The following is an 11386-nucleotide window of genomic DNA, read 5'->3' as shown; positions in this document are numbered from 1 at the left end:
TCTCATCCTGTGAGAAGCCTCCATTTTACTAATGATTTCCAATGTTGCAAAAATGTGTAGAATACAAATTTGATAGCAGGCTAAAATAGCTAATATAGACACTTACATCATGTGTTGCCTTCATTATAACACTTATAGCCATCCATCCATTTCTACCGCTTGTCCCTTACGGGGTTGCAGGGGGTGCTAGAGCCTATCTCAGCTGGATTCGGGTGGAAGGCGGTGTACACCCTTGACAAGTCGCTACCGCATTGCAGGGCCACTTATATAAGACTTTTAATTTTTTGCGGCTCCACACAGATTTGTTGTTGTATTTTTGATCGAATATGGCTCTTAAGCAATGTTTGGAACAAAAGCGTCTACAGAAATGTTAAATTAATTCGTACACCAGAACGGAATACGAATTAAATGAAACATAACAAACAGGGTATCCATCCATCCATCCATCCATTTCCTACCACTTATCCCTTTCAGGGCAGCAGGGGGTGCTGGAGCCTATCTCAGCTGCATTCGGATGGAAGGCGGCGTACACCCTGGACAACATTCACATACTCAGGTCAATTTAGTGTTGCCAATCAACGTATCCCCAGGTGCATGTCTTTGGAGGTGGGAGGAAGCTGGAGTACCTGGAGCGAACCCACGCAGTCACAGGGAGAACATGCAAACTCCACACAGAAAGATCCCGAGCCCGGGATTGAATTCAGGCACACGCACTAACCCCTGCTCCACCGTGATGCCCATGAAGCAGGTAAATGGTAAATGGGTTATACATGTATAGCGCTTTTCTACCTTCAAGGTAGTCAAAGCGCTTTGACACTATTTCCATATTCACCCATTCACACACTGATGGCGGGAGCTAACCACGACCCATCAGGAGCAGGGATGAAGTGTCTTGCTCAAAGACACAACGGACGTGACTTGATTGGTAGAACCTGGGAACTGAACCAGGAACCCTCAGGATGTTGGAACGACAACTCTCCCAACCACGCCACGCCGTCCACAAAGGTATATCAAAGGCAAATAATAAAGAGTACACAAACCTCTTCATGCTGCATCTGTGCACTCCAAACTGATTAACAATAACTTTGTATTCAACAAAACTGGCAAGATAGCCCTGAACAATCGCAACCTTCATATGGAACAGTATCAGTCGGGGCACGAATGGTCTTTTCCTTTGGATTTAAAACTCCTTCCATCAATCCACAGAGCCTTTTCAATGAACTCGGAGACATTCAAAAGTTTTGTTTCCATGACTTTTGTCCGAAGAAAACCTTCGAAAAAACTTTTCCATCTGTCTTTCTTTGCATCGGACTTGCATCCGCCCCAATACATTCTTGGCAGAGTCATGTTCGTAGCGCAATATAAGAGAATTTCTTGATGCTGTCTGCTAATTAACATCCTCTTAGCCATTAAAGACGTAAAATTTGTCATCTATGCCAATATTACAACGGACATCACTTAAAACAAGTTGTAAGGATCCGCACCTGGCTAGTGTGACGTCATAGGTCACCTGGAACAGGAATTAATTTGTCCGGCTAAAATGAAAGAAGCGGCCCCCCAGGCTACGGGAGGCACACGGTGTATGACCAATAATCGAATTAGAGAGTGCATGGACACTTGGACTTCACACATATGTGTGAAAATATAAAAAACACAAAATATTTGACAAATCAGACAAATTTATTGCATGGAAACCTAGTGACACACACACTCACACACATGGACGAGGTGAGTAAGTAGGCAAAGCAAATTCAATGATTTGTGTGACAGCAAAATAACATTCACATTTCCATTAAAAATTGCAGTAGAAACTTCCAGCTAGGAACTCGGAAATTCCGACTTCCCAGTACAATTGGAACGTACCATAAAAGTCCAGACGGCAAATGAGTTGCGCATGCACTAGCCCACTGCAATTGCCGCCGTGTGAGGGTCTCCGCTCTGCTCACGCTGCAGCCGCACCAGCTGACTCCCTGTGACTGGTGTGGAACAGGGGAGGGGTCACGGCAGCACCCGTACTGCTTGTTGAGGACAGTAACTGCAGCCTGCTTTCACCTCAGAGTCTCCAGGACTCAGGAAAGCTTCCAATAAAGCCGCTAAATTTGTCGCGAGTATCTGTATACAAAAAAGTCGCAGAGAGGATTGGAAAGTCGTCAGATTTAGCAACAATGTTGCCAACACTGGTTGGCAACCCTAGTTGTAAGTTTTGCCTATGTTTCTGCAAAGATGTTTTGCTCAATCACCAAACTTGGTCCCAAAGGCGGCCATTACTTTTAACCAATATTAGTCACATATTATGTCTCATATACATGCGCTTGTCAACAAACTTGCCAACCCTCACGATTTTTCCGGCAGACTCACGAATTTCAGCGCCCCTCCCAAAAATCTCCCGGGACAACAATTCTCCCGAATTTCTCCCGATTTACACATGGCCAACTATATTGGGGGCATGTCTTAAAGCAGGGGTAGGGAACCTATGGCTCTAGAGCCAAATGTGGCTCTTTTGTTAAATGATAAATGGGTTGTACTTGTATAGCGCTTTTCTACCTTCAAGGTACTCAAAGCTCTTTGACACTACTTCCACATTCACCCATTCACACACTGATGGAGGGAGCTGCCATGCAAGGCGCTAACCAGCACCCATCAGGAGCAAGGGTGAAGTGTCTTGCTCAGGACACAACGGACGTGACGAGGTTGGTACTAGTTGGGGATTGAACCCGGGACCTTCGGTTTGCGCACGGCCACTCTTCCACTGCGCCACGCCGTCCCGTTGACAGCATCTGGCTCTCGGATAAGTCTGAGCTGACATTGCTTAACACGATAAGTAATGAATAATTCCACTTGTAATCACTGTGTTAAAAATAACGTTCAAAATATAAAACATTCTCATGCATTTTTAATCCATCCATTCATTTTCTACCGCACCTGTTCAAAAAGTTGTGTTAATGGTAAGAAGTTATTTATTTATTATTGGTTAATGTGGGGTTTGCCCTCCTGGGGGTTCTTCAGACCACCAAGCACCAACATGAGAGCCTGTTTAAGGGTTGCAATATTGTTTTATTTTTCAATAAGTCTCTCAGTTGCTTTCCAGCAATTGTCTTTTTCTCTTTCGCCCTCGCGCGTGCTTTGGCTCCTGCTCCAACCCTGTCTCTCCCCCTGGCTGCTGCTTATAACAGAGCGACAGGTGATTAGATAACAAGGGGCCATCTACGCACCTGTCACTGATTTTGAGGCCAATCCTGGAAACACCCCGCTTTGCTGCAGGTCCGCAGGCCACGCCCCCCACACACACACAGTTAGCTTCAGAATAACAATATTATTACAAAGAATAAGAGACCTGAAATACTCTAAAAATGTTGGTCTTACTTAAAAATACACGTGTTTAATTGTGTTCAGTGTTAAAAAAAAATATTATATGGCTCTTACGTAAATACATTTTAAAATATTTTGGCTTCTTGGCTCTCTTAGCCAAAAAGGTTCCCGATCCCTGCCTTAAAGGCACTGCCTTTAACGTCCTCTACAACCTGTCGTCACGTCAGCTTTTCCTACGTACAAACAGCGTGTCGGCCCAGTCACAATATATGCAGCTTTTACACACACATAAGTTAATGCAAGGCATACTTGATCAACAGCCATACAGGTCACACTGAGAGGGGCCGTATAAACAACTTTAACACTGTTACAAATATGCGCCACACCGTGAACCCACACCAGAAAAGAATGACGAACATATTTCGGGAGAACATCCGCACTGTAACACAATATAAACACAACAGAACAAATACCCAGAGCCCCTTGCAGGACTAACTCTTCCGAGATGCTACAATATACACCCCCGCTACCACAAAACCCCGCCAACACCCCCTCCCCCATCTCCCGAATTTGGAGGTCTCAAGGTTGGCAAGTATGCTTGTCAATCGCTGAAAGGTGTGCAGTGGGGCCTGTTTTACATAGGGGCAAGAGGGGGCAGAGCCACCTCAAATCAAAATGTTTGAAGTTGAGAAAATACATATATAATATACCCACACAATGTATATATTATTAAAAATGTGTTATGTATATGTTATTATGTGACCACTAACTGTTCAAAGTCTGCACCCGGGGTGGAGCACTCATCTGTGCATCAGTTGATGACGTCTCTGCACTGCCGACTTGTCTCCACTCAAGATGATCTCCTACTGGCCCCACTATGGACTGGACTCTCACACTATTAACTAGATCCACTTGACGTCCATTGCATCGGTCGCCTGGGAGGGGAGGGTGGTCTTCACATCTGCGGTCCCCCCAAGGTTTCTCATTGTATCCCATTGGGTTGAGATTTTTCTTGCCCTATTGTGGGATCTCAGCCGAGGATGTCTTTGTGGCTTGTGCAGCCCTTTGAGACACATGTGATTAAGGGCTATATAAATTAAATTTGATTGATTGATTGTTTGATAAGACAAGTTGACAAAATTATACGCAGTCGAAATCTGCTTCACGGTGGCAGAGGGGTTAGTGCGTCTGCCTCACAATATATATATATATATATATATATATATATATATATATATATATATATATATATATATTAGGGGTGGGCAAATTAATGCGTTAATTACGAGTTAACTCATCAATCTATTAACGCCGACAATTATTTTATCGCACATTTGCGTATGTTGTTTACATACTTTTATTTTGTTAACGCCTTTTCTTAAAAAGATGGCGTCGCCCGGATGGGCTTCGGGGTCGAGGGGCTCTTGGTAAAGATGGAACATTTGGCAAAAATACCGGACAATTCTGCAAATTTCATGGCTGGTTTACAGCGTGGTCACTCCGGGATCACTTACGACCGCCAGACAATTCTGGATGTGGATAGTTCGGGCCGTTTTGGACTGAATGACGCGTGCTTGCTAGACGGGCTAGCTAGCTTGGGAATACTTTGCCGGCTACATCCAGCGGCCTGTGAAGCAGCGGAGTATATGTGTTGTCTGTCTATTTATGAATAATGCAGACGATGAGTGTTGGCTGAGTTCTTAACGTTTGCTTTCAGAGCGTGCATATCACAACATACAAGATGCCGTCATGGCGACACACAACCGCGCATGCTCGTCATTCCTGTTGCATGCTGGGTAGGGTAGTTATTTTTTTCCCTGGCTCATAACATCACAATATATTACCATATATATGCGTTCAGTTTATCAAAGCACCAAGCAAAAAATTCCCATCATATCAATTCCTAGATATGGTCATAATTATTTTAAGTGCACTACGCGGAATAAACACAACATTATTAATATTGCTACCATGGATAATTTGATACAAAATTCCTTAAAACAGCCCACTACCTATAATATAGGTTTTTCAAACATAAGATCCCTGATAAAAAAAATGTATCTGCTGTTACCTCAGAAATTGCCTGTTCAGATGTTATGATTGTGGCTCAGAGATTTGTATGTAGATTATATTTATTTTCCATAACAAACAGGATAACTTAAATACCCTGGCAGTGGCAATAAGCTTAAATGTTTGTATTTACATTTTTTGAGTTGATTTTCATAAAATATGCTATTTAACTGCTACTGTTTAACAAGGACTGATTTAAATTGTGTTTGCACAACAAATGTTTTGGCGCTTTTGTTCATGTGAGAGAATATTCCAATAAAGGTGCACTACACACTACTTTTGAATTCATTATTGGGCTTTGCGTATACAATGCAGTTAATCGCGATTAATCGGAGAAATAGTGCGATTAACTTCGATTAAAATTTTTAATCGTTGCCCAGCCCTAATATATATATATATACATATACATATACATATATATATATATATATATATACATATACATATACATATATATATATATATATATATATATATATATATATACATATACATATATATACATATATATATATATATATATATATATATATATATATACACACATACGGCATGTACCACCTTCAAACAGAAAAAGTGGCTGATATCAAGAAATCCTACTTGAAAATGCAGGACTGGCAGACAGCACAGAGGCATTAATAATGGCAGCACAAGAGCCATACAGGCCAAGATCTACCAGAGTAGATCAGACCCACTGTGCAAAGAAGCACCTGAGACAGTCCGGCAGATAGTAGTAGGCTGTAAGATGCTAGCTGGATCAGTGTAAATGGATAGGCACAATCAAGTGGCTGCGATAGTACACAGGAACATCTGCAGCCAGTATGGAAAAGAAGTACCCAAAATCCCAATACGCCATACCACAGAAGGTGGCTGAGAACAACAGGGCCAAGGTTCTGTGGAACTTCAGCCTCCAGACTGATAAACAGCTTCTGGCTAACCAACCATACATAGTGGTGGTGGACAAAGAGCAAAAAAGGCCTTGTGGTGATAGACATGGCAGTCTCAGCTGAAGTCAAAATCAGTAAGAAGGAACAAGAGAAATTTGAGAAGTACCTAGGTTTGAAAGAGCAGCTGGAATGGATGTGGAAGTTCAAGGCTCGCATGGTCCCCGTAATAGTGGGGGCGCTCGGAGCAGTAACCCCCAAACTGAGAGAGTGGCTTCAACAGATCCCAGGAATAACATCTGAAGCCTCAGTCCAGAAGAGCGAAGTCCTAGGAACAGCCAAAATACTGCGCAGAACCCTCAAACTCCCAGACCTCTGGTAGAGGACCCGAGCTTGAGGATTACACAGATCCCACCCCACCGGGGTGAGAAGGAGATTTCTTTTCTACACGAGTTACATTCTGTCTCTCTGGTACAATAAATCTACCATAAAAACTGTTTTCAGCAGGGGATTAAAAACTTATTGTCCCACAAATTACTGATCTTTTAAAATTAGGATGGTTTGAAAAAACCTGGCTAAGGCGAACCAAAGTGTTCACATCACTTCAAAACTCATAACACAATCAGACTGCCGGTGTCCTCCCAGCTGCTGTTTGACTGGACAACCAAAGTTCCTTTATTATGATCATTCGAAAACGATTGTAGATGAGGTACATTAGTGTTGCACAATACGATGTATTAGATTTTGTCACATTAGTCTACCTCTGAATAATGCTGTAGTGTTGAACAAAGTCCTAATTATTGCCATTTGAAAAGGCGTGTATGACGTCTTTTGATGTAATAATACGCTCCAATCCAATTAGCAGCACTTGTCAACATCGCTCCGAAGTGATTACCCAATGTTTCCGCTCAAATTCACGGCCGTCCATATTTCACAAATTAAACCGTCACACTTTTATCTACACGGCTTTGATTCTCTGCATGTAAATATTGCATTGACAACCAGAACACTTATATTACTGCAGATATTACAATGGCCTCATGTCAACCTGTCATCAATAATATAATAGTATCCATCCATTTTCTACCGGTTGTCCCTTTTGGAGTCACGGGGGGTCACTGGAGCCTATCTCAGCTGCATTCGGGCGTAACACAAAATGAACCACAGAATGTTTGAACGTAAACCTTCAAGACATACTGTACACATTGTGTACTATAAAACCAATATATAACATGTTGGTTGGTTTTCAGCTACCTGCACTGACATAGAAATTAATACTTTACATACTGTGTTGTGTACTTTATGACCAATACGACTTGGTTGTATTTCAGCTACCTGCACTGGCATAGAAGTGAAAGTAATAGTACTGTGTAGTGTACTTTATGACCGTTTCAACTTGTTGGTTTGTTTTAGCTACCTGCACTGAAATGGAAGTGAACCATGGAGGTGGTAGAGTCCAGTACTGTAGATAAATAGGTGTGTTGGCTGAAAGGATAGGCATGTATTACAGATAATAAAAATCAGCAGTGAGGCAGGATTATGATAAGCTGTGTCATGAGACTGTTGTCAGATTGGAACATGCAGCATGTCAGGATTTCAGTGGATGAAGGTCTCCATCTAGTGACCATGTCTTCAAAACTTTTGCTACAAAAAACAATTGGATTTCCTTTATTTGATTCAACCAATCAGATTTTCTTACCAAATAAAGTTTTAGACATCATCACTCAACTGTTGAAAATTACCAAAATTAATATAATTATATATTATCGTCGACATTGATTGATTGATTGATTGATACTTTTATTAGTAGATTGCACAGTTCAGTACATATTCCGTACAATTGACCACTAAATGGTAACACCCCAATAAGTTTTTCAACTTGTTTAAGTGGGGGTCCACGTTAATCAATTCATGGTTAGGAATGATGGATAGATTTATGCATTTAATACTATTATGGATTTTGTCAACTGTGTAATTTAAAATTTTGCATCAGAAACAGAAGTAGAAGTATTTTAATAATTCCCGAGGTGAAATTAAGATGTTCACGCACAATTTCATTCAAGAACGGACAAACATTACAGGAAGACAGCGGAGGATTGCTGACGGGTCTGCCAACTTCCGGTGCCCCTTACAAACAAGGTGAGAAACAGGTAAACTGGGTAGGGGAGGAGGGTAGAAAAAAAATATTCAGTCCAAGCCGGCGGTCCTGGAGAGGGGTTCCAGACCGAGGACGAAGGACAGGAAAAAAACATCATAGCCATAGCACACATAAACATATGTGTGCAATGGCAGCCGAGGAAGTTAAACAATTTCCAAACAGTGAACCATGAACATATGGAAACACTGCTCACGGAGTGTTTGACAAAACAGCTGATAGAATAAGATAACATAGAGCATGGGTGTCAAACTCTGGCCCACTAATACTCATACTTGCCAACCCTCCTAAGTTTCCCGGTAGACTCCCGAAGTTCAGTGCGCCTCCCGAAAATCTCCCGGGGCAACCGTCCTCTCGAATTTCTACCGATTTCCACCTAGGCAACTATATTGGGGGCGTGCATTTAAGGCACTGCTTTTACCGTTCTCTACAACCTGTCGTCACGTCAGCTTTTCCTCCATACTAACAGCGTGTCACATAATATTAGTGGCTTTTACACACACACACACATGCACAATTGAATGCAATGCATACTTGGTCAACAGCCATACAGGTCACACTGGGGGTGGCCGTATAAACAATTTTAGCACTGTTACAAATATGCGCCACACTGTGAACCCACACAAAACAAGAATCACAAACACATTTCGGGTGAACATCTGCACCGAAACACAACAGAACAAATACCCAGAACCCCTTGCAGCACTAACTCTTCCGGGAAACTTCCAGCAAACTGACCAATAATTAACGTTTTATTCATGCATTTTCTCTTGCTACTCCAAGGCTTGAATGTTTGGTTCATTCAATATTGTTATTTTATTTTCAGATTTATTATTAGCCTGTGGAAAAAAAATTATATTTACCTCAGAAGATTGCAAATAGAAAAAAAGGCATGACATTTTTATTTAAATTCTTTTTTGATATGCCATTGATATTTTTTTAATTATTATTACTATTATTTAAAACTGGATTTTGCATGTCACTAAAGTTATATAAGCCTTGCTTGTTCAATATTTAATGCAAAACTTGTTTGGGTCCCTATTAAAAGGTTAAATTGTTCAACCTTTGCCCGCGGCTTTGTTCCGTTAAAAATGTTGGCCCACTCTGTATTTGAGTTTGACACCCCTGACATAGAGGATGAATATTTGGGATGCCGAAAAAAATATTGTGGTGCACAAAGATTCACAACCCTAGTAAATACTGTACAATATTATTACATTCCTTCACAAAAATACTATAGTTCTTAGTCATTGTAATGTGTTTCTTATATGAAAAAGGTGTGCTTTTTTGGGGGGTTAGAACAAATTAAATTGATTTGATTTCATTTCAATGGGAATTTGAGATATAGGTGTTTTGAATTAAGAGATCTGTCACAGAACCAATTAAGCTTGTAAGTTGTCTAGTACAACTGATACTATTGTGTTCTACTAAATGGTAAATGAGTTATACTTGTATAGCGCTTTTCTACCTTTTTTTAAGGAACTCAAAGCACTTTGACATTATTTCCACATTCACACACACAATCACACACTGACGGCGGGAACTGCCATATACGGCGCTAACCAGGACCCATCAGGAGCAAGGGTGAAGTGTCTTGCTCAAGGACACAACGGACGTGACTAGGATGGTAGAAGGTGGGGATTGAACCAGGAACCCTCAGGTTGCTGGCACAGCAACTCTCCCAGCTACGCCACGCCGTCCCACTAAGCCAGGGAAGTCCAAAGTATGGGCCAGGAGGCATTTTGAGGTACATGTTTTTGTAAATTTCGGATCCTCAAAAGTCCTGAACAATTAGATTGGAAAGCACATATTGGTGGCAGAGGGGTTAGTGTGTCTGCCCCACAATACGAAGGTCCTGAGTAGTCCTGGGTTCAATCCCGGGCTCGCATGTCCTCCCCGTGAATGCATGGGTTCTCTCCGGGTACTCCAGCTTCCTCCCACCTCCAAAGACATGCACCTGGGGATAGGTTGATTGGCAACGCTAAATTAGCCCTGGTGTGTGAATGTGAGTGTGAATGTTGTCTGTCTATCTGTGTTGGCCCTGCTATGAGTTGGCGACTCGTCCAAGGTGTACACCGCCTTCTGCCCGATTGTAGCTGAGATAGGCGCCAGCGCCAGCGCCCCCCGTGACCCCGAAGGGAATCAGCGGTAGAAAACGGATGGATGGATGGATGGATATTAAAGATATTAATTTGAAATGATCAAGAAGCATTGGAGTGCTGGCAAAAGCAAGAAGAGGGCGAGATGCAAAATCCCTCCAGCAACTCTACTATTCACTCATTTATCCTTACTTAAGTTACTGTGCAGACTAGGGCTGTGAATCGTTGGGTGTCCCACGATTTGATTCAATATCGATTCTTGGGGTCACGATTTAAAATCTTTTTTTTTTTTTAATTCAACACGATTCTCGATTCAAAAACAATTTTTTTCCCGATTCAAAAGGATTTTCTATTCATTCAATACATAGGATTTCAGCAGGATCTACCCCAATCTGCTGACATCCAAGCAGAGTAGTAGATTTTTGTAAAAAGCTTTTATAATTGTAAAGGCCAATGTTTAATCAACTGATTGCAATAATGTAAATTTGTTTTAACTATTAAATGAACCAAAAATATGACTTATTTTATCTTTGTGAAAATATTGGACGCAGTGTGTTGTCAAGCTTATGAGATGCGATGCAAGTGTAAGCCACTGTGACACTATTGTTCTTTTTATTTTTATAAATGTCTAATGATAATGTCAATGAGGGATTTTTAGTCACTGCTATGTTGAAATTATAACTAATATTGATACTGTTTTTGATAATATTCATTTTTGTTTCACTACTTTTGGTTTGTTCTGTGTCGTGTTTAAGTCTTCTCTCAATTGCTCTTTTTATTGCAGTTCTGAGTGTTGCTGGGTCAGGTTTGGTTTTGGAATTGAATTGCATTGTTATGGTATTACTGTGTATTGTTTTGTTGGATTTATT

Source organism: Nerophis ophidion, linkage group LG05, assembly GCF_033978795.1.
Source record: "Nerophis ophidion isolate RoL-2023_Sa linkage group LG05, RoL_Noph_v1.0, whole genome shotgun sequence".
Lineage (NCBI taxonomy): Eukaryota > Metazoa > Chordata > Actinopteri > Syngnathiformes > Syngnathidae > Nerophis > Nerophis ophidion.
The sequence above is the reverse complement of the archived record's forward strand: the minus strand, read 5'-3'. Positions refer to the sequence as shown.